The sequence below is a fragment of the Drosophila tropicalis genome, unplaced genomic scaffold (assembly GCF_018151085.1).
Source record: "Drosophila tropicalis isolate 14030-0801.00 unplaced genomic scaffold, ASM1815108v1 contig_878, whole genome shotgun sequence".
Lineage (NCBI taxonomy): Eukaryota > Metazoa > Arthropoda > Insecta > Diptera > Drosophilidae > Drosophila > Drosophila tropicalis.
The window spans coordinates 6,410,508-6,434,691 of record NW_027173374.1 but is presented as its reverse complement, the minus strand read 5'-3'; the positions used below and the strand labels follow the sequence as shown (position 1 = coordinate 6,434,691).

The 24,184-nt window shown below is 35.5% G+C and overlaps 1 long non-coding RNA gene across 1 annotated transcript in view; it reads right to left on the bottom strand.

Annotated features, from left to right (window-relative positions):
* Positions 1-19,230: 19,230 nt before the first annotated feature.
* Positions 19,231-24,184, bottom strand: part of LOC137584387 (uncharacterized) — a 128,527-nt gene continuing 123,573 nt past the window's right edge. Inside the window, exon 6 of the long non-coding RNA XR_011033478.1 lies at positions 19,231-19,270. This is a non-coding gene — a long non-coding RNA (uncharacterized lncRNA). The remainder of the gene's footprint in view (positions 19,271-24,184) is intronic.

Below are 24,184 nucleotides of genomic sequence, written 5' to 3'. Positions count from 1 at the left end.
AGCACCTTAACTACATTTGTATTTATGTATTTGTGGCATTTATTGATGGATTATGCTTTTATTAAAAACAATCTAATGAATCAAAAGGTTTAACTGAATAACTTCTTTTTTCTGATTCATTATTGGCTTTGTCTATTGCCACTGGTAGAACTTCAATGTGGATTGAAGGCTTTCAGATAATTGACATAAGTTGACAAACTTTAGAAATGTCATTACGACATTACGCGTTGGTAGACATAACCGCTTAATCAATGCAAAGAATTGAGCAGTAAATAAACGAATCAAATCGGCTTTGAATATAAATCAATATCAAAAGCAGCAAATGGCAAATGTTGTGTAGCTTTAAATCAAAGTGTCAATATGGTCAACTGATACCCACTCGGCCATACAACAGATTCGAAGCGGAAATTAAATTATGCCTCTTGGGCATCAGTCCGAGGGGGTCTGAGTGAGTGTACCAACAACAACAACGAGGGTGACAGCAATCTCTGATGGATACAACTGGAGCACACAAATCAGGTGCAACCACTTTCATTAGCCATTGCCAGAGATAGAGACAGATCCAGTGCAAACGGACGTCGCAGATTGTACGACTGTGAGAATCTAATGTCCATGTCTGAGCGGCTTCCTTTGGCAAACTGGTTTCACAAGAGGCATTAGATACGATATACTCCACGCACTATACGATACGTTAGTTTATGGTCTACAATTAAAACTGAAAAAAACAATGACCAAATCAACAGGGACGTTGATTCAATGGGGGTCAATATAACTAAAAATGGAAAAATGGTTTCAATATTGAAATCCCCTAATGCTAAGCCTCTGTTTAAATAAAAATTAGTTGCAATAACATGAAAATTCATAGCTTAAATTATTAAAACACAAAAACAACTAACTTTTACCTATAAAAGACATATAAGCTTAACAAGTGAATTGATATTGCTTTATTGCCAGATTGACATGGGAAAATAGTTGTAAAGAGGACCTGATCTTTTACAGTTTCAATGGTTTATTGATTAGAGTAAAAAAAAAAAAAAAAAAAAAAAAAAATTTTTTTTTTTAAAAAAAAAATTTTTATAAATATTTTTTTTTTTTTAAAATTAAAATTTTTTTTTTTTTTTTTTTTTTTTTTTTTTTTTTTTTTTTAAAATTTTTTTTTAAAAAAAAAATTTTTTTTATAAAAAAAATTTTTTTTTTTTTTTTTTTTTTTTTTTTAAAAAAAAACCCCCCCCTTTTTTTTTTTTTTTTTTTCTTTCCTTTTTTTTTTTTTTTTTCCCTTTTTTTTTCCCCTTTTATTTTTTTATTTTTTTAGAATTTTTTAAATTTTTTTTAATAAAAAAATAAAAAAAAAATTAATTTAAAAAAAAAAAATAAAAAAAAAAAAAAAGGGTGCCCCCAAAAGTGTAATGGTTGCATGTAAATTTAAATACTAATTATCCGACGCATATTTAAGTTTATCGCAAACTATCGAGTGCGATCAAAAATATACGGCGAATTCATAACCGTTTATAGTAATAATGCATCTCTGCAGAAGCTTTGCAGCGTAACCGCAGCTAACTTCATAAAGGGAGGGCTTTGAGAATAGAAGGGAAAGGGTATATAAGAACCTTCCACCCACACTTCCACCTCTTTTCATTATTCTGGCTTAACAACGAATTGCTTTCGTTCCCCGAAAAATAAAGTGAACAGTTAAAATTTTTTTCTGGTGAAAATCACCAAATAAATAAATTCACTCGGGTTAAACAAAATATTCGTAAGCCAGCAACAAGCCAAAAAGAAAAAGGCAGCTGGAATAATTAAATTTTTGGATACAAAATCTCGACCTAGAGGCATAGGAGGCGTAAGCCTAACCTAAAGACCTCGTGGTGAACCCTATAACCATAGGTTATTCATAGGTCATTATATTCATTTCATAAGGTATGTCGACTAGAAAAATTTTTTTTTGACATTCGTCTAAAATCTTATTATTCGATCTAGGAAAAATTTACATAAATTTTGGCATAAATCGTCATAGGCCTATCACCAACACCACATGGCCAAGACGACAATTCAACCAAACTCTACAGAAGGAGAAAATTAAATCGCTGGTTTTAAACATTAGTCAACAATGACGTCATAGTTTTGCCAGTTGGAATGTTAGCTGTCACAAGGCGAAAAGTTGTGTGCAAAAAGGAGAGAAAATTATAAAGTGGTCATACAGAAAATTTTTGTTTGTAAATGAACAAACAATACATAATCAGTTACAAAAATTATTAAAAAAAAAAAAAAATTTATTAATTTTAGTTGTCGGGGTTGTAAACAAAAAAAAAAAAAAAAAAATTATATTTGCAAAAGAAACGAAAATTTTTATGAAAATTAAAAGTGTCAATTCGATAACGAATAGAAAGATACCCTTTTTCAGCGCACCTATGTTAGAGTCAATTTTTTTATTGTGAGTTTGTGTGTCGGTATTAAGCATTTAAAACACTAATTGAATCGTATAATTCTTTAAAACAAAACCATAAAAAAATATATTTAAAAACATCAAAAATCAACACACGATCCAGCTGCTGAAGGCCTTCATCGGTGGACTTTCCAAAATGTAAGTGTATTCTTTTTATCTCTTTTACCTTTTTTACCGCAAGAGCGCATAACATATGGTGATTAAAAGTAAAGTGCAAAAGAATAAAAAAAGGTTTGACAACCACATATACCTATTTTATGCTGCTCACTTGCTATTATTGTTTTCTTTTATTTGTCTTATGCATTCTAAATTTTATTTGCCTTTATCACACATACAAACTACACTTACGAATGATCATGAAATTTTGAATTAATTAAAGTAGAATTATTAAAAGATATAAGTGCTATCAATCATTCGGTGTCGCAATTAATTTTTTTGAATAACTTTGTAAAAAAAAAATTTAAATATTATATTGCATCAGTCTAAATGCAGGGAAAAATCTGTTCGTTTATATAGTTTACAGTAATCATAACAAAAAAAAAAAAATTAAAAGAAGACAACAAAAACATGTAATACAATAGTTAATAATGAAGCGTAGATTTAAGTAAAGTAGTGGGAGAATTTATATACGATGAAGAAGAAAATGCCTTTGCGAATGAAATTATTTTTGAAGAATAAGTAAATAAGAAAAATGTATTTTGAATAGAAGTCTAAGTTCCCACAACATGATTATATAAAAATGATGAAATAGAATGTGCATTTGGGGTCCTTTAACATATCATAATTTTTGTCTTTTGTTATTGGCCATGGACGGGAGGGTATAGATGCATAATGGCAGCCAACATCTAAGCCATACTAGAGCTAGACATCATACATTGGGAGGAGTTCGCGTTAGATAGCTAGTTGATTAACTTAGTGGTATTTTTTTTTTGTCCTGTTATTTGCGACATTAAAAAGCCATACGTTTGTTCGTTTTTTTTGGAGAATGCAATTCTCTCTTTTAGTTTCATAGGGACTCTATAATAAATTATATGTAGCGAGATGTTTCGAAAACTGCAGCAACAACCCATCCCACCCGGAAGAGCTACGGTTACAAATTAGGGTCCCGATCCGCTGTAAGATCGTAATATCATGGTGTCAGTTTTTTTTTTGAGCCAACACTACACTGCTACTATACATAATTTTGGCGCCCAACACGTGGGACACACAGGTCAAGTTCAACGTTTATATTAGGTATAAATCGAAAGATTAAATGTAAGGATTTGGTCTTGAGTGGCTCATGATAATGTGACTCGTCAAAGGGAAGTTTTTTTTATTAATTTATTTGCACAGTGTATGGAATTTGAGCTAGTTAGTAGAAGCTGATGGTTGTCAACCAACACTTTAGTAAAAATATTTAATTAAAAAACTCAAGAACCAAAAAATATATAGAGCAATTTTTTTTAATTCGCTCAGGTTTAAAGCCTAGACGTATCACAATTAGCTCGTTTTGCCTTCAGAGTAAATTTAATTTTTTAATTAGGAGACGTAGTAGTCGCGATTTGATTTATATACACATTCGGAATTCGAGTGATTGCGCATGTGATTACCATCGACCAATGTTACCGGTATAAACTAAAGTCAAAAGTTACTTTCGTTTCGCATAGGAAAAATTTTAAATTGTACTTACCCTGATTAAAAAAATTGTTAGTTAAAGATAATGTTTGAAAGGATACATACATGCACAATCTTTTGGAATCTCAAGGTAATGCCTAAGCGTACACTTGTCCAAAGATGAGCATAGTTATTAGAAGACATTTCTTAACACTTTTGAAATCAGAGAACTAGATTCAATAGTAAATATATTAAAACTCCATCTATGAAAACGATAAAAAGCTCTAGAAAAAAAATTAAAATCTATTTCACATATTATATTTTCTTGTTCTGTGGGAAAAATTAAAAAAAAAAAAAAAAAAAATGCCTTTACAACACAGTACAGAGGAAGTAAATAATCCCGCAAATTCTGGGGAAAATATTTGCCTGGTCTGTAGCGAAACTCAAACACAAACGCAGATCAGAGTTATTACTAATTGCAAGCATTCATTTCACAAAGCTTGTATCCTAAATTATATAAAAGAAAAAGAAGAATGTCCAGCGTGTTTTACTAAAGTGCAGGAGAAGGACTTAAAGGTAATTAAAATAAACCAGCAAGGAAAAAAAGTTAGACCCGTCACCAGATCCTTTGCACGTAGCGTAAATGAAGACCCAAGAACAGAAGAGCTCATAAACGTAAACGTTATTGAAGCACAAATACACAACACAAGTCAAGCCGGCTTATTACCCTTAGATGCAGGGAATAGTACGCAACATGGAGAAGTTCCGCAATCAATACCCAGACCAATTCGTCAGAGAGGTAGACCAAGTCGTCGAAGGAACACACGACGTCCCGTTAATCGGCCTTTACGTAACGAAATAAATCGAGCGGAAATGGAATCTCTTATTCAGCAGACAGTAGAACGGGTTATTTCTTCAATAAGTAGCAACGCGCAACAAAACAGTCATATTCGACTAAACAGATCGCAGAGTAGTAGCAGAAGAACTCATTATCAATTAATAGGCACAAATAAAGTGGCTGAGGTGATTCAGAAGTGGGGAATCCATTTTGATGGATCTTCTAACGGGTTACCCGTGGAAGAATTTCTATATAGAGCAAAAACGTTGACTCGAGAACATTTAGGAGGAGATTTTGAAGCTTTATGTAGGAATATACACATTGTTTTGATTGGCAAAGCTAAAGATTGGTACTGGCGATACCATAAGGGAATTGACCATCTTACCTGGTCAGAGTTTTGTTTAGCGATACGCCATCAATATAAAGACAGTAGGTCCAATTATGAAATAAGGGAACAAATAAGAGCTCGCAAACAGAAACCAGGAGAAACTTTCGAAGGTTTTTACGAAGCAATATGTCAATTAATGGATCGATTGCCTACAAGATTAGAAGAAGACGAATTAGTAGAAATTGTACAAGGTAATTTATTGGCTGATCTAAAGGATCGACTACTTTTCGAGGAAATACGGTCAATCAGTCACCTACGTCATCTGGTACAAAAGAGAGAGAATTTTCTTAAAGAATCGAGTCGTATCAAGTTTTCAAATACACGAGGAAAAGAGATAGGATCACACCGAGTATATGCATTAGAGGAAGTAGAAGAAGAAGCAAGCACAATTGAAGGTCATTCTCAAGTAGCAGCTCTACAGAAAAACACTGAGAAGTTATCTTGTTGGAACTGTTGTATTCAAGGCCATAAGTGGGAAGATTGTTTAGAAGAGAGAAGAATATTTTGTTACGGGTGCGGTACGCCTAACATTTATAAGCCCAATTGTGTGAACTGCAAGAAGCGTTCGGAAAACCGGCAAGCAGGGGCATCCCAGTCAGTGAGGCTGTCCCACAACCAATAGAAACCAAAAAACCAAGCCTATCCGATTATTTGAATCAATCTAAAACAGATAGTCAAATAGAGAATAGCTCACATGTTAATCATAACCTTAGGTTTTTGCCTTATCACGAAAAATGGAAAAACTATTTAGAAATTAGGAACAGAATTTTTGAAGCACCGAAAAAAAGAATAAAAAGAAGTACACACCGAAGGAGGAAGTTTTTTAAAAATATAAGAGCTAAAAGTAAGATACTTATATCTACAATATTCCAAGACAAAACTGATATGCGTAGTTATGCACAAGTCTCCTTTTTACAATTTTCTGAATTGGGTTTGTTAGACACTGGTGCAAATGTAAGTTGCGTGGGTGCAGATTTAGCCCAGCAAGAATGGTCCAAATATAAACAATTTAAAAGCTTGGGTTCCAATGTGAAAACAGCTGATGGAAAGCAGCATAAGGTTTTAGGGGTTATGCCAGTAAAGCTCCAATATAAGGACCAAGAGAAAGATATGGAATTATATGTTATACCTTCTATTAAGCAACGTCTGATACTAGGCATAGATTTTTGGAGAATTTTTAATCTAGCTCCAGGAATTATAAGTTCAGTAGAACGCGTATCTGAGTTTGAATTAGATAAAGAAACAGAAACATGTCCGTTAACTGAAAAAGAGTTGCAACAATTAGAGATAGTCAAGGAGTTTTTTCCTAACTTTGAAAAACAGGGCCTTGGTCGCACGTCGTTGCTAGAACACCACATTGATGTAGGTGAGGCCAAACCAGTAAAGCAGAGATATTATCCGGTAAGTCCTGCAGTAGAAAAGCTTTTATACCAAGAAGTAGATAGAATGATAAGCCTAGGAGTAATAGAACCATCTCAAAGCGCTTGGAGCTCTCCAATGAGAATGGTAGTGAAGCCTAACAAAGTGAGGTTATGTCTAGACGCGCGAAAGGTGAATGAAGTAACTCACAAAGATGCATACCCATTGCAAAGCATCGAGGGTATATTTGCTAGATTACCGAAAGCAAATATCATTTCAAAACTAGATTTAAAAGACGCTTATTGGCAGATATGTCTAACAGAGCAATCAAAGGCGTTAACAGCATTCACAATTCCGGGAAGGCCATTGTATCAGTTTACAGTTATGCCTTTTGGACTATGTAATGCCGCCGCAACCATGTGTCGCCTGATGGACGAAATTATTCCACCAGAGTTACGGCATTGTGCTTTTGGTTATCTTGATGACCTATGCATTGTAACATCAGATTTTCAGTCTCATTTAGCAGTTCTGGTAAGAATAGCAGAACAATTTCGTAAAGCGAATTTGACGCTTAACTTGGCCAAGAGCCAATTTTGTGTGACAAAAATAAATTATTTGGGCTATGTAATAGGTAGCGGAGGAATTTCCACAGATCCTGCTAAGATTTCTTGTATTTTAAATTGGCCAACGCCGAAGAGTTTGAAGCAAGTTCGTGGGTTTTTAGGAGTTTGCGGTTGGTACCGAAGGTTTATCAGAAATTTTGCAGAAATTAGCTGCCCGATTACTGATATACTGGCTACAAAAAGAACGTTTAAGTGGACTTTAGAGGCACAGAAAGCAATGGATAAACTTAAATCTCTTTTAACCACGGCTCCGGTATTAGCAAATCCAAATTTCGAACAGAAATTTTTCGTGCATTGTGATGCGTGCGATAAAGGGGTTGGAGCAGTTTTGGTTCAGTTGTCCGATAATCAAGAAGAAAAACCTATAGCATACATGTCTAAGAAACTAAGCAAGGCGCAAAGAAATTATAGCGTAACAGAACGAGAATGTTTAGCGGTCATTCTAGCCATAGAAAAGTTTCGATGTTATTTGGAGTTACAGGAGTTCGAAGTTGTAACGGATCACTCCAGTTTATTATGGCTAATGAGACAACAAAACGTATCAGGACGATTAGCCAGATGGATATTACGTTTACAAGCGTTTAAGTTTACGATTTCACACCGAAAAGGAAAAGATCATGTAGTTCCAGACGCTTTGTCAAGAATTTGGGAAGCAGACATAGAATCTCTGGAAAAGATGGAACCAATAATAGATTTGGAATCATCAGCTTTTTTAGATAAGGAATATTTAGAACTCAAACAAAGGGTTTGTGAGAATTTAGAAAAATTCCCAGACTTACAAGTGAAGGACAAATTTGTATATATTCGAACCGAACATTCATGTGGAAGCGAAGAAGATAATTCATACTGCTGGAAATTATGGGTACCGGAGAAATTAAGATTAATAGCAATAGAACAAGCTCATGATAACATGTTATCGGCACATGGAGGGGTTCAAAAAACTATAGAGCGATTAAGAAGAAATTTATTTTGGCCAGGATTATCCAAACAGGTTCGAGAATACATAAGCACTTGTGTCACCTGTAAAGAAACGAAAGCTCCTAACAAAATATTAAGACCTCCCATGGGAGTACAAAGTGTTTCAGTCAGACCGTTTCAAAAATTGTATATTGACTTACTAGGACCATACCCGCGAAGTAAATCAGGACATATTGGTTTGCTCATAGTTCTTGACCATTTTAGCAGATACCATTGGCTTTGCCCAATGAAAAAATTTACATCAAATTTGATTCAGGAATTTTTAGAAAAGCAAATCTTTCACTGTTATGGAGTACCAGAAATTATTATCAGCGACAATGGATCCCAGTTCAAGGCGGTTGCCTTTGAAGCCTTTCTATCTAAATACGGAATTAAGCATATTTTTACTGCGCTATACTCACCGCAGAGTAACGCAGCTGAAAGAGTTAATAGATCGCTATTGTCCGCGGTGAGGTCATATTTAAAACAGGATCAACGAGAATGGGATAAATATTTAACAAATATATCTTGTGCTCTTAGATCAGCACTTCATCAGTCTCTAGGATGTTCACCATACAAGGCTCTATTTGGAATAAATATGATTAATCATGGCGATGAATATAAACTTTTGAGAAATTTACAATTGTTAGAAGAATCCATACCCTTTAGTAGAACAGATACTCTTACCTTGATTCGTAAGGATATTCTAGACAATAGTAAAAAAGCATACGAATGTAATGTAAGACAATACAATTTAAGATCCAGTCCCGTTTCATTCAAGGTCGGCCAAGAAGTTTTTAAAAGAAATTTTAACTTGAGCAATTTTAGTCAGAACTATAATAAGAAATTAGGACCTCAGTTCTCGCAATGTCGAGTTAAGAAAAAATTGGGAAATGCGTATTATTTATTGGAAACTTTGCAGGGGAAAGAAATTGGAACTTATCATGCGAAGGATATTCGACCTTAAAATTCCAGTTAATCTTCCGCCTGGTAGTTGTCAGAATTACCTGTGTTTGTAATGGTTGCATGTAAATTTAAATACTAATTATCCGACGCATATTTAAGTTTATCGCAAACTATCGAGTGCGATCAAAAATATACGGCGAATTCATAACCGTTTATAGTAATAATGCATCTCTGCAGAAGCTTTGCAGCGTAACCGCAGCTAACTTCATAAAGGGAGGGCTTTGAGAATAGAAGGGAAAGGGTATATAAGAACCTTCCACCCACACTTCCACCTCTTTTCATTATTCTGGCTTAACAACGAATTGCTTTCGTTCCCCGAAAAATAAAGTGAACAGTTAAAATTTTTTTCTGGTGAAAATCACCAAATAAATAAATTCACTCGGGTTAAACAAAATATTCGTAAGCCAGCAACAAGCCAAAAAGAAAAAGGCAGCTGGAATAATTAAATTTTTGGATACAAAATCTCGACCTAGAGGCATAGGAGGCGTAAGCCTAACCTAAAGACCTCGTGGTGAACCCTATAACCATAGGTTATTCATAGGTCATTATATTCATTTCATAAGGTATGTCGACTAGAAAATTTTTTTTTGACATTCGTCTAAAATCTTATTATTCGATCTAGGAAAAATTTACATAAATTTTGGCATAAATCGTCATAGGCCTATCACCAACACCACATGGCCAAGACGACAATTCAACCAAACTCTACAGAAGGAGAAAATTAAATCGCTGGTTTTAAACATTAGTCAACAATGACGTCATAGTTTTGCCAGTTGGAATGTTAGCTGTCACAAGGCGAAAAGTTGTGTGCAAAAAGGAGAGAAAATTATAAAGTGGTCATACAGAAAATTTTTGTTTGTAAATGAACAAACAATACATAATCCGTTACAAAAATTATTAGAAAAAAAAAAATTATTAATTTTAGTTGTCGGGGTTGTAAACAAAAAAAAAAAAAAAAAAAAATTTATATTTGCAAAAGAAACAAAAATTTTTATGAAAATTAAAAGTGTCAATTCGATAACGAATAGAAAGATACCCTTTTTCAGCGCACCTATGTTAGAGTCAATTTTTTTTTGTGAGTTTGTGTGTCGGTATTAAGCATTTAAAACACTAATTGAATCGTATAATTCTTTAAAACAAAACCATAAAAAAATATATTTAAAAACATCAAAAATCAACACACGATCCAGCTGCTGAAGGCCTTCATCGGTGGACTTTCCAAAATGTAAGTGTATTCTTTTTATCTCTTTTACCTTTTTTACCGCAAGAGCGCATAACATATGGTGATTAAGAATAAAGTGCAAAAGAATAAAAAAGGTTTGACAACCACATATACCTATTTTATGCTGCTCACTTGCTATTATTGTTTTCTTTTATTTGTCTTATGCATTCTAAATTTTATTTGCCTTTATCACACATACAAACTACACTTACGAATGATCATGAAATTTTGAATTAATTAAAGTAGAATTATTAAAAGATATAAGTGCTATCAATCATTCGGTGTCGCAATTAATTTTTTTGAATAACTTTGTAAAAAAAAAAAATTTTAAATATTATATTGCATCAGTCTAAATGCAGGGAAAAATCTGTTCGTTTATATAGTTTACAGTAATCATAACAAAAAACAAAAAAATTAAAGAAGACAACAAAAACATGTAATACAATAGTTAATAATGAAGCGTAGATTTAAGTGAAGTAGTGGGAGAATTTATATACGATGAGAAGAAAATGCCTTGGCGAATGAAATTATTTTTGAAGAATAAGTAAATAAGAAAAATGTATTTTGAATAGAAGTCTAAGTTCCCACAACATGATTATATAAAAATGATGAAATAGAATGTGCATTTGGGGTCCTTTAACATATCATAATTTTTGTCTTTTGTTATTGGCCATGGACGGGAGGGTATAGATGCATAATGGCAGCCAACATCTAAGCCATACTAGAGCTAGACATCATACATTGGGAGGAGTTCGCGTTAGATAGCTAGTTGATTAACTTAGTGGTATTTTTTTTTTTGTCCTGTTATTTGCGACATTAAAAATCCATACGTTTGTTCGTTTTTTTTGGAGAATGCAATTCTCTCTTTTATTTTCATAGGGACTCTATAATAAATTATATGTAGCGAGATGTTTCGAAAACTGCAGCAACAACCCATCCCACCCGGAAGAGCTACGGTTACAAATTAGGGTCCCGATCCGCTGTAAGATCGTAATATCATGGTGTCAGTTTTTTTTGAGAGCCAACACTACACTGCTACTATACAAAAGATAGCCATCTAATAAATTATCATTTGCACTGCAATCGTCAGCAGAAATTCGTCCTCCTGCTGCTACTGTCGCTTGAGAGACTTCACTTCAATCAAAGTTTTTTGGGTGCCTTTGATCAGCTGCCGTTCTATAGATACTATGTGATCGATCCTACCATCCATCCATCCGTCGTTCTCTCCTTTTTGGGGGCCTGATCAAAATTCTGTCCACCTCGACTGAGTGACAGACAAAACAGACAGAGGGAGTTTATACTTAGTTTGTTATAATTCTACTCGTGTTGATGTTTTATTGGACTCTTTTTTTCCCACTCCTGTTTCTTCCAGACTGCTGTTCTTTGTAGATTCCTTGCCTCATCAACCCAGACTCTTGTCTGGTCACAGAATTTGATGATCCCTTGATGGATTTCTTTGTGCCGTTAGTTGGGCAACATTGTGCAAACGTTCATTGCTAATCTAAGGCACAAATATTTCAAATATTTCAGAAAAGAGCCAAAAAAAAGAAACCCACTGAAAAAAGAAGGGTCACAATCCAAAAACCTTTGTCAAACAATGTGTGGCATCATTCAATGTGAAGGGCACATAGTTTTGGGATTTTCGAATTGTCTTTTATTTTGCGCGCCCTATTTACGGCTAATTGCCATTTGAGTCTTTAGTTCGAGCTAAAAAATAAATAAAGCATCGAATTATATATAATCAAAACAGAGTTCTATCGTTTTGACACCCATTTTGTACCACCTTTACCTCATCCCCTTTCCATCCCCTCTCGCACATTCGTCTCTCTGTCCAACTGTTCTAACCATTTAATTGCTATACATCCGACATCCGCTGACAGGTTTTCCACTTTTTCCACCTATATGCTACGTATAATGTGTGTCATTTGAAAATTTACCGACCGTTTTTAATTTTTTTTGCCTTTTTGTATATTTAATGGAAATGGTTATTGAGTTAGTGAGCAAGTCAGACAGTTAGCGAGACTTGATTGTATGACACTTTCGATTTCATTTGATTTTATAATCGCAACAAGCAAAAGCTGTCTCATGCAACGAAAGTGTGTGAAAAGTTGTATGCAAATCAGACAACAAAACGTTAGAAAAATTTGAAGAGAACACGTTTTTTATAAGCAAATAAGAAAATTAGGAAAGTATTTTCAAAGTACACATATTAATTTAAGCAGTTGAGTCGTTGATGTCAATTGAATCATCACCAATTTAACATCCCTTGTCTATATTCTTTTTAATGTTTTGTTTTGTTTAGATTTTAGCTCGGAACCATTGGATTTCATCTTTATCAACCACTTGGGTTTGTTAGTAAAAAATAATATTCTGTTTAACTGTCGACTTGAAGTTAAACTATAGTCTAGAGTAAAATATTTTAAATGTAGTTTTTGCAAAATAGAAAAAGTGTATTTTATCTTTTAAGCCTAATCTTTTCAAAGACCTGTCGCCCCTTAAATAACTGGCAAGCAAATTTTGGGTAAAAAGGTTTTTAAAACTGTCACGTGTGATTACCTTTGTGGTGTGTGTATGTGTGTATTATGAGTGGGAGTCGGTAGGCCTTTTAAACCGCTTAATAAAGTCACTTAAGTCCGACCTTTTGACTACGTTACAATTGACACCACAAACACACACACGCACTTAGACAGGCTCATATAAATGGCAAAGTGTGGAAAAGTTGTCGTCCTGGGGTCCCTTTGGGTCTCGCTGTCTACCAGTGTTGCTCCTGCCATTGATGTTGCTGCTGCTGTTGTTACAAGGCAGCGTGACAGGCTGTCTTTTGTTGCGGTCAACCGGAAAACTGCAAAACATATCGCCCGTGCCGCCCTTTAGACGTATTCATTCCTTATCCCCTTGTCATAATGGGAACACCAAACAAATACAAACACAAACACAGAGAGTACACAACAAAAAGGATCAGAAACAAGTCTGTCAAGTTTTTAGCTTACAAAATACCTGTCGCCCTGCCGCCCAGTCGAACTGTCTTATTGTCGTTCTGTCACCGCATGTGTGTGTATGTTGAATATGCTGGCAACCTTCTCTCTTCAATGTGATAAGTACGTGCAACATAAAATTGTGAATCATTAATAAAAATGCTGCGAGGGTTGCGGGGCAAACATCCCTTCCATACCTCCCTTCTTGCCTTTCTCTGAGTCTCATCCCCTTTTTGGTGATAAGCAAACAGAAAATGATTTCATTTACGAGAAAAACATTTCTCTTTCTCTCTCTTTACTATTTGTTTCGGTTAAAGCAATTTGTACAAATTTTTCAGCCGCATCATGTGGTCTAATCTAAGCATCATCATCATCATCAGGATGTGAATCCTGTTTGGTCATTACGGTCATTAAGCTCTATGCTACAAGCATTTCTCCTAATCCGGCCACTTGTATCTCTTATGACTGATGGCTAGACATGGGTTAGATACTTGCCTACCTTTAATTTGTGCAGATTTTTCTCTCTCTGTAAACATTTTTTTCCACACGAAATTGCCTTTAATATTTCTTATTTAGCTAGAATTATCACTTGGCCTTTAATTTAAATGGCTCAAAAAAGGGAAAGAAAAGCTTCTTTACAGCTTATCACCAAGGAATATCTCCATATCAAAAGTCTTCGTTGTTGTCGCAAACACACAAAATTCTTTCACATACATTCATTAAAATGTAAATCAAATGCACTGACTCTTAACCCCACCATCAAGTCAGACCATTTGCCTTTTTCCCATTTTCCATTATTTTACTTGTATTCATTTTCGTTTACTTTTTTCTTTTACCTCCACATTGACTGTGTCTGTGTGTGTGCTTTTTATAATTTATGTGCCATATGTTACCTTAACAAAAGTAACCATGATATGAGCTAACCGACAAAAGAAAACCAACAAGATAACAAAAAAAAAAGACGCCGTGAAATTAAAACAATGCTGGTGAAAATTCAAACAAAACTGCAAATTCCTTGGCCCGAGTTTAAGGTAAAAGAATTTCCCACTGATTTATTAGTTTGTCGTACATTGCCTTAGCATCATTTAACGTAACCTGAATCTTAATTTGTATTAAAACATTGTAGAGCGATGTATAGATATATTGAATTTAAAACACCGAAAAACAAATGATTTGCATTCAATGACTTATTAAGTGGCGCCTATAAAGACGCTCATTTAAATCACTTGACAAAGTTGTCGCCAATCTTTCTTCCCGCACAATGAACCCTTAAAGGAACCAGATACCGGGACCAGGCCCATGTCAGCACAAAACATTGGAGATCAGCACAGACATTGTGCCATCGCCATACATTTTTAGGCGAAACTGTTTAACATAATCCTTGTCCTTCTGCCAGTGGCGTACAAAATGCGTCGGCAATTTGTTTATTGGCGCTGAATGTCGTCTTTTGTCGGCTGGCAAACATGCCACAAACTACGCGCTGCAAATAAATCACCAAAAATATTTCAACTACACTCAGTCCTTGGGAGCAGGAGTAGAAGAAGGAGGAGGAAGAGTTCATGTTAGAGTTACTGCTGCTGCTGCTGCTGCCCCACACTGCTGGCATATGTTTTCATGTTCCTTTCATTCGTTCAACTGTCGGAAGTTTGCAATGTTTCAACAGGAAGCGCTTGATTGTTTGTTTGTGTGTGTTGACTGTTGGTTTGCTTGCTGTTTGGTTGTTTGTCCTCAGCTTGTGCCCTGGCAAATGTTATTTTGACTTTGGCCTGACACTTTGACTTTGGCATTGAAAGACAAGCATTGTATATAGCATTTGTATTCCCAATTCTAATACAAACACACACACACAAACATAATCCAGAGCGAATTGCACTAGATCCATTTGTCAAGTGCTTTTATGAATCATTCGAAAACTATGAAAGCAGACCAGAGAAATGAACTAATTTTCGCCATGCCGAAGTTTGTATACAAACCTTGTAATAACCGCTCAGATCGAAATGAAAATTATAGGAACTAAAGCTAGTAAATAGTGAAATCCATGGATTTGTCAAATATTATTAAGTCGACTGATCCTGATGATCGTTTAGTCAATTTATGATAAGCCAACTACATAAAAATGTAGGTAATAATAATTATAATTCCTAGCGTTAGAAAATTCTTCCCTATCCTTTCTTACATAGATAACGAAAATGTGCTTTAGCTACGTGTCTTTTATTATCCCAATAGACAGTCCATTTATCAAAAACTATATATTTCATACGTGCCATAATAGAAAGATATAGGTCTGAGGCCGCCAAATGTTGGCAACGAAAATAATTTTTGCATAAATGGCAATAACAAGTAGAAGGAGAACAAGAAACCAAAAATAAGGCTAAAACATGTCTGTCGACCGGCAAACACATTCTTGGCATATAATTTAGTGTCGTTTATGAAATAAACTTATCTAAGCGGAAATAAAAAGCCTTCGCCTGTATGTTATATGTTGTAAGTTGAACAAACAGGTTGTTGTAAGTCCCCAACGCATAAATTTAACACTCTGCGGCAGGCCACAAGAAAAAAAAAGTATCTCAAGTATATCTTGAAAGTTTCGCATAAGGCATAGAAAAATGGAGATACAAAGATGCAGATGAAAGAGAGAGAGCGAGGAGAGTAAGAGCAATGGCGTTGAAATTTAAATTCCAAAGAAAGTCGTAAATTATTTTTAGTGGTTTATAAAGTCAAGGTACAATGTGGCAAGAGTAAAAGTCTTTGCCACATGTGGGAGTGGATGACTTGAAAAATTTTCTTCTTCAAGTTAATTGCCTTGGAGTTGGCGCTTTACTTTAATAACTCATTACACAGCTTCCGCTCCAAAGGCCTCAGGCAGGGATGTTTCTCCTCCTCCTTTTCTTCTTCTTTCTCTCTCACTGTCTCTTTTTCTCTGTTCCCAACAAACATATTCTATGGCAGCTCCTTGACAAATGATCTAGCTACCATTCAAGCACAGAGAAAGAGATGGAGAGGCCAAAACCGAATGGGTTACAGGGAACGAACAAACAGAGTCATCGCCATCGCCATCGCCATCGTCATCATCAACTTCAATCCTCAATCTACAATCCTCATCGAGCATTCATTCATTCCCCTTCATTCATCAAGCCATCACTGTGGGGCAAAAATCGTTTTGCTTTTGCAATTGTTGCATAGTTTTAACTTGCAGTTAACAGTGCAGTGGCCAGTAATTAAGGCGACAAATACTACTGAAAAGTGGGCGTGGCCAGGTGTGATGATGTATGATGAAGGCATTTACCATAAGAAGAGCGGCAGCAACAAGGAGAAGCTGCTACCAACCAAGTGGATACAAGAGATGCTAGGCGCCAAGATTAAAGACATTTTTCAGTGATTTATTTTCCAGTCTCGACTCTTTCTCTCTCTGATGCCAGGTAAGAATAAGTTTATGAATGCGTATGCCTCACTTTAAAATTCTTCGTTTAATATTTTTGAAGGACAAAAGAAACTTTTTCTTCTAATCACCATCGCAAATTAGTTGGTCAACCGAAAAAAATATCTAGACAAAGATTGTCAACCACAAACTAACAATCTGTAAAGTGCAATGTCAAAAACGCAATTTGCCAAGTAAAATGTGCAATGCAATGAAACCCCCAAAAAAATTGGTTACATTTTGTGGGCGTTTCCCATTGAGCACAATAATGTTCAATTTTTGCAGCGTCTGCAAAATCTGCATAGAACTATGACTATACAAGTGCATATATACACGAGTAGTTGGTGTTGCTGTGTAGCTTATACCAAAAGGAGAGATTGGTTGCGCATGTCTCCAATTTGCAAGCCAGAAACCACGCCCCAAAACTGCAACAAAAACGTACCGAAAAAACAAAAACAAGCACAGGGAACCTTCAAGTTGATTCACAAGGGTGAATTGAATAAACAAATGAAACAAAAAACCCCTTTTCCCTATGTAGGTTGAGTGAAATGTGCAATCTAAATGGCAAACAACAAAGTTGACATTGATATCTGACATGGCAGAAGGGACCATAAGACGTCTGGACCACACGTAATGGAATTGTTTGAAATCGTTTAGATGAAGCCCAAATAGAATGCAATTTCCAATTTGTATGGGATGTGACATTATGGCTTTTTCTTTAATTGGATAAAATTTCTTTGCTTTAGCAAAAATCAAAACTGTTTTTTTTTGTTATTAGTCGTTTAGATTTCTAACATTTATGTAAATTTTTGGCATTGCATTTGGTATTCAATAACTTTGCTAAAATTTACGAGTTAATTAATGTCTTCAAACATCATCTAATAATTGATAAAGGGATAAAAGAGTTAAAAATCATAAGTTTTCTAAATAAGGTTTTATAATTAGGTACAAAGATTAATCAAATTATAAAAAGTTTCCATCAATCGCCTCTTTTGACTATCACAAAGTAAGTACTTCAAGTAAAAGAAAAAGCTCTTCAATAGATTTAGCTTAAAACTTGACTAGCCAGTATTTTGGAAAAAGAAAAAAAACATTTTCCCGGATGTTTCTAAATGAATACATAATTTCTTAGCACCCAACTGTGGGCTTGGCCAACTTGTGTATTCGTTCCGCTTTTCTGACTAATATGGCACCGACAGAAGGGGCTTAGGATCTATACACCAAAGATATATGAACATTCAGCCAACAACACAACCAACCAAGCCACTAGTCAACATGAGTAGCCAACAAAGTAAATACTATAATCAAACATAGCCAGAATCGGAGAACTTACTACTTGCTGTTTGCAGTTTGCAGCTATTAAGCCACAATATCAAGGAATTATGCATCAGCAGGAGGGACACAGATAGAAGAAAAGGGGCAGAAAGACAGAGAGAGAGAAAGAGTCACTCTGCTGTCGTCAGTGTTGGGTCTTAGCGTTTTAATTATTGTTTACATTAAATGGTCATGAGTCTGCAAGGTCTGGGACATTGGGCGTAATTCGCGTTTATGGCCAAAAGCGACTATCGTGTACTTAAACAGCGATTAAGCCTCGAAGAGTAAGTTTTATATTCTCCTCGGTGGGTAATTAGTCAAGCCTTGAGCTGAGATCAGCCGACTTGAGTTTCGGCCCAGAGAAGTGTGAGAACTCTTGTCCAGATTTTACTGGGGCAACAGGTCAAAACGGAATTCGGAATTATCAACATTTTAAAGACAGGGAGTCTCTTCTTTTTTGTTTCATTCTTTTTTTTGTTTAATTCAATTTTAAATGTTATGAAGCACTTTTTAAGTTTTTTAATTAGTTAAGGAGTCTTTCAATCGCCTCATCATCATCCTGTGAATTTTTGCACACGTCATTTCCCGTTTGGCATGAATTTGCATTTTAACCTACCAACCAACTCATTTCAATATCCTTTCGCTTATTTTCATTGAGTAAATGTTGTTCTATGTGGCCATAAGGGGGGAAGTAGAACTCTGGTAGACATAGACTATGACTACGACGGCAACGGCGACACCAAAGGAGAACGGAAGTCATTTATTTAATATGCGCCGACATTATCCTTTATTATGGCGGTTTTGCATTTCTGTGGCTTATGAGCTGGGACGCCAAATCCAGTCAACAGACGAACAAGCCAAGCCAAGTCAAGCCATCCAACCAACCATTCATCCATCTCAAAAAAGAGGCAGAATAAGTAACTGATTGGGTCTGGTCTTGAGTGAAATTCAAATTTTGGTAATGGTTTTCTGTTTTTATCGTTTGTTTAAAATCAATTAAGTGCTTTAAATTGTTAAATAGCTTTAGATATTGAAGAGCTACTCACTAGGAGAGAATAAAATGCCCCGACTATTGCCTAGAGCACATTCGGCAGACATCGAAAGGACACAGAAGGACTTCTAGCGCATGGCTTTTCCTCCTCCAGACTGTAGCATGAAGACATAAGTGGTAGTCCTGTCAAAATCAAAAAACAAACGCAGCGACAAATAATGATTTATGTGTGTGGCACTGTCGAAAAAAGTCGAGAATTTCTTCCAAGGATTCGCTGCTTGCTACAGAAAATGCTGGTTTGGGTTAAAGGTTTTCTAGGCAAAACGAGGGAAGTTTCAAATAAATAAAACTCAAATGTTAATGGCTATTGGTTTTCTTAAAAATAAGCTATTTATAAAAGAATGCTATTCCTCAATCAAATTCATCTGAAGAAGTGTAAAAACTTGTTTGGCACTAGCTGTTTTAAGTATAGAAAAGTGTCTACTAAAAGGTATCTAGTTAAAGGGCAGAATTCAATTCACTTCACTTGTAAGCTGGTAATCAAGTCCAAATATGACCGATTGCCAATTTGTTAAAGAAATACCAAAAACGGCAAAAGGTCTTACCATATAAGGACTTTTCTTTCATTACTATGTGATCAACCCTCGTGCATAATCTCATAGACGTTTTCTTCATATGCTAAAAGTATGTGTCCCACATGAGTGGGAGAGTAGGAAAAGCGCGACAAATGTGTGTATAATTTGTTTATAGATCCAGACAAAGGCCAAGTTAGGGGGACTAAAATTAATATTGAAATAATTTCCTCTGAAACATATTAAATTGCCATAAAACGCACATAAATCTTATTAATGAAATGTGAAAGTTGTCTTTTAAAGGTATATTAAAGTGGAATAGTTTTCTTCATCGAAATGAACCAATAAAAAAGTTTGCATCAGATAGGAAAACTTTTTCCTGCCCCGCCCTTTCTTTTCGTCTGGCTAACAAAACGATTATTGAGTGGATACAAAGTTAGTTTCACGGGAATCGTTTGGTGTCCCGAAAAGGTGGGGAAATGTTGTTAGAAAAATTTTGTGGCAAGAGTAAAGGTTGAAAGTTACATTTTATTTTTAAGAGTTTGTTTGCTTGACCATTTGTCTTTTGTTTTACCCATCTCAAGTAGGGGTTTTATCACCATTTAGGTTGGATTTAATTAATATATTTTATAAATCACGACAAGGCAAAGAAGGCAAACAAGCAACCAACCGACCACCCATCATCATCATCATCATCTCTGATAAGTCTAGAACAAACTTAGCTGGCCACAAATAAATTTTGCATGCCCGACATTTAGCTAAATGACCACAACACTTAGGCCAAGATTTATATGCTGCTATGTCCAGTCCAGGGTTTCTAGATTCACTTTTGACTGCACACCAACAACAACAACAACAATCTAAACAATGTTTTTTTTTTTCAGTTAAAAAGTAAAAGTGGGCGGGGTCTTTGTTTTTTGGACACAGAATTTTGCACACTTCATTTAGCCGCCTCTCATTTCGACCGTTGGGCCATTTCCTCATTCCTGCTGGGACCGTTGATTAGTTTAACCACTCCCCAACATAGAAAATCAAATTGGTAAAAGAGTTGTTACAGTTGTTTGCAATAAATTTAAGTGTTTTGTCAGGGCACTCGAAACAGGAAACAAAAACAAAAACAAAAAAAAGAAAATAGAAAAACAGAAACACACAAAACTAAAGTTACAGTTTCTAATTTATGGCAAATGCACATGTTCATATACCCTCCTTCTGTCTCTCTCTCTCTCCCCTGTCCACTCTCCTCCTCACCTACACTTTGTGGGCCATGTTTTATGCTTCGTTCGTCTTGAAACTTATTGGGCAGCGGGTTTTGTGGCTTTTATGGCAAAAATGTTGCAAGTCAATTTTCAATTTATGAAAATTTGCATGTTGCGTAAAATGTTTAGTTTTACGTTTGGAGTTTGTTTTGTAATTGATTGTTTTTTTGTTGGGTGGGGAGGGGGTAAACTTCCGATGATAAATGGCCATAGGTTAAGTTGGCATTCAATTGAGGAAATATGCTAGAAATTTGGCGATGCTTACCAAGCACAAGCATTTAAGCATTTAAACAAATTGTCTTAAATTTAGACACTCAATATTCGCATTTGTCTCTAATCACCAGCATAGAATCTTAGTCACGCCTTTGGCAGCCAAAGGAACTATTTTCAATTATAAAAACAAACTAGGAAATGGTCTTGAACACACCTACCCAGACATTTTGTGATCCTGATATGAGGTCGAAGCATAAGCCCAACAATTTAATCACAGCATGTGGTCGGAATATCAAATTTTCGTATCGAACTTACAACTTACAAATGGCAAAAGTCAGCAATTACTTAAAAAGCGAACAAAACTACGAGAAAAGGATAATAGTGCTGAGGCAGACAATTTGCACGGTGGCTCTAAATATACATAGTTGGTTTCGTTTCCCCGCTCCTCGTTCTTTTCCGTTTTGGCATTTCTCTAAAAGCAAAGAAGAAGCAGCTGGAGGCCATAAATCACTTGGCAGAGGCAAAAGGATGTGAATTATATACAAATGATTTGACATGGCGCAGGACATCGTGGGTAGAAGGCAAGACAGTGTGGTGTATGGTGTGGGGTATCGGGTGGTTGGCATAGCAAATAACAATATTTTTGCCACAGATTCAGATAAGAAGAAATAGAAAGAAAAAAAAACATTTGAAAACATTTCTTTTTTCCACCCATATCTTACAATTAAATCTTTAAATTATACAAGTTTTTAAATATTTATTTTCTGCATTTACATTTAACATCTTACGACAAGCAGGCCAACTAAGGCTTCTTCTTTGAGCCACTTCGAACTCCACTTGGATTGATCATTAATGAAATGCTTTTGAAATTATGTCATTAACATTGCAGCCAAAGACCTAAGACTGGTTTTAGAGCTAGAGACTTTAGTTAAAGACAAGTTCTATACTTAGTTGGCATGTCTTTAAAGACTGCAAATGCATTTGATGCTTGTAAATAGTTAACAACAATTAATTCATTAGGGAGAGAAAGAGAGAGAGAGAGAGAAATAGACTTTGGATTTAATGAGATCTGAGTTACTTTTATGGTTGCCTACAAGTTCTTTAACTCTTTTCCTTCTGCCAGAAGGAAACTTTCACCCTGATATAAGTCATTTTCTGTTTGAAAATTTTGTGGTCCAGCTTTAAGTGATCTAATTTAAGTTTACCTCACCCAAAAAAATGGCAGCACTTTAATTGTTTAATGAGGGCCAGAGAGATTATCTGACTGACTGACTGCCTTTTCTTTTTAATATTTTTTTATCTGATTTTCGTTTGGCAAAAAATATACAAAATATGGCAGCTGTTTTTTGGTTAACAACTATGGCCAACATATAGCACGTGAGGTGGCACAATACAGACAATTTAATTTTCATAAGCAAACACGCAATGTGCCTTGTGTTAACAACGATAAGTTTCTCTCCCTTTTCTTGTACTCTTTCTTTTTCTTACTGTGTACATGTCCATTGAATTGGCTTAAAGATTTGACTAATGATGACAGAGAAGATTTTTGGATTTTTGGTTATTTTTGGCGCGCTAGAGCGCATAAAAATGCGGCATCATCATGTGAAGGCAACGAATTTCCCAGACCTGATGGACCTGCATCAAAATGTTGTTGGTTTGCCCTCCTTTACGCTCACACCTCCTCCTCCCCTCTCTCACCAATCACTTTCTGATCCAATGAAATATCTCGAGTCATTTGTTTTCTAGGGGATTTGCCAACAATTTGGCCAAGTGAGAAGCAACTTTAATTTGCTTAATAAATATTTGTTTAGTTTATAATTTTCTGACTAGCCGAGAGAGAGAGTGAGAGAGAGCGAGCGAGAAAAAAGCAGGTTGCTTCAAGTAAAAGTAAAAGACAATTGTCAATTGCAGGACAGCAGGAGGATTTTTCGTCTTTTCTTCAACGCATACGAAGGGTGTACGACACTTGAGTTCCACTTCCGAGCTGGCCATAAATCATTCTGTAAGGCCAAAAGAGATGACGACGACGAAAAATGTCAGCGACAGGATGCGCAAGTATGGGCGGGGGGGTGGCGGATGGGCTGGGTCATTGCAAGCATTTCTTTGGTTTGTTCGTTTGCTATGTTGATGGACATCTTCAGGCCTGTGGCGGCCAAGGACCAAGGGGATAATGATGCGCAAATCGCTGGCAGTCATCGTTCTTTCTTCATTCTTCATTCTCCATTCGCGCTGCTCCTGCTCCTGCTCCAGCTTCTGTCCGTGTCTCTGCTTTGTTTCATGTTTGTTGTAGCTTTGCTTTTAGTTGCCTCTATTATCCTTAATGCGAGTCACTTTGTTAGCAACGTCAGTCAGAATGGGTCGGCCTGCAAGCGCCATTATCATCTCGCCATGTTCATGTTCATGCCAAAATGTGCAGACACGCCTCCGCCCACCGTACGCCCACCCTTCTCCAACGCCAAATGCACGAAAATAAAGATAAAACATGACAGGCAGTTCACATTCAGTCATTTATATAAGACCGAAAATATGACTGCGACCGCATGTGGCCATATCCATGGCTGGGACATACAATGTCTAAAGATGTCTGAAGCCATAGTCCCATGGTCCATGCACCTACACAAACGCACACACTTTATCATACACATTTCGCCTCCAGTTAGAGTTGGACATGTGGTAGAATGTATTACAACAATTTTTTCATAAATTGACATGACAATCTGAAGATTAACTTTGAAAATCTCTGTTAAATGGAGGCTAAAAAGATATATACATATACTCATACATATGTGCTTGCAATGGAGATCCACTCTAATCTTTTCCAAATGTACTTATTTAAGAATCAGATATCAATAATTAATATAAATAAATGATAATAGATTGAGATTTTGAATGTCAGTTGTTTAATTGGCTTTTTCTCCTCTTCCAGTAAGTAAAATTATGCTAAAGGCAGAGTATTTGTTATCTGAAGACGTAAAATTCTCAAAAAAATTTGTAAAAAATACAAATTTTTGTTATCTCTAAGCCTGTTAAATACTTTTAGCCACAAATTAGATGTG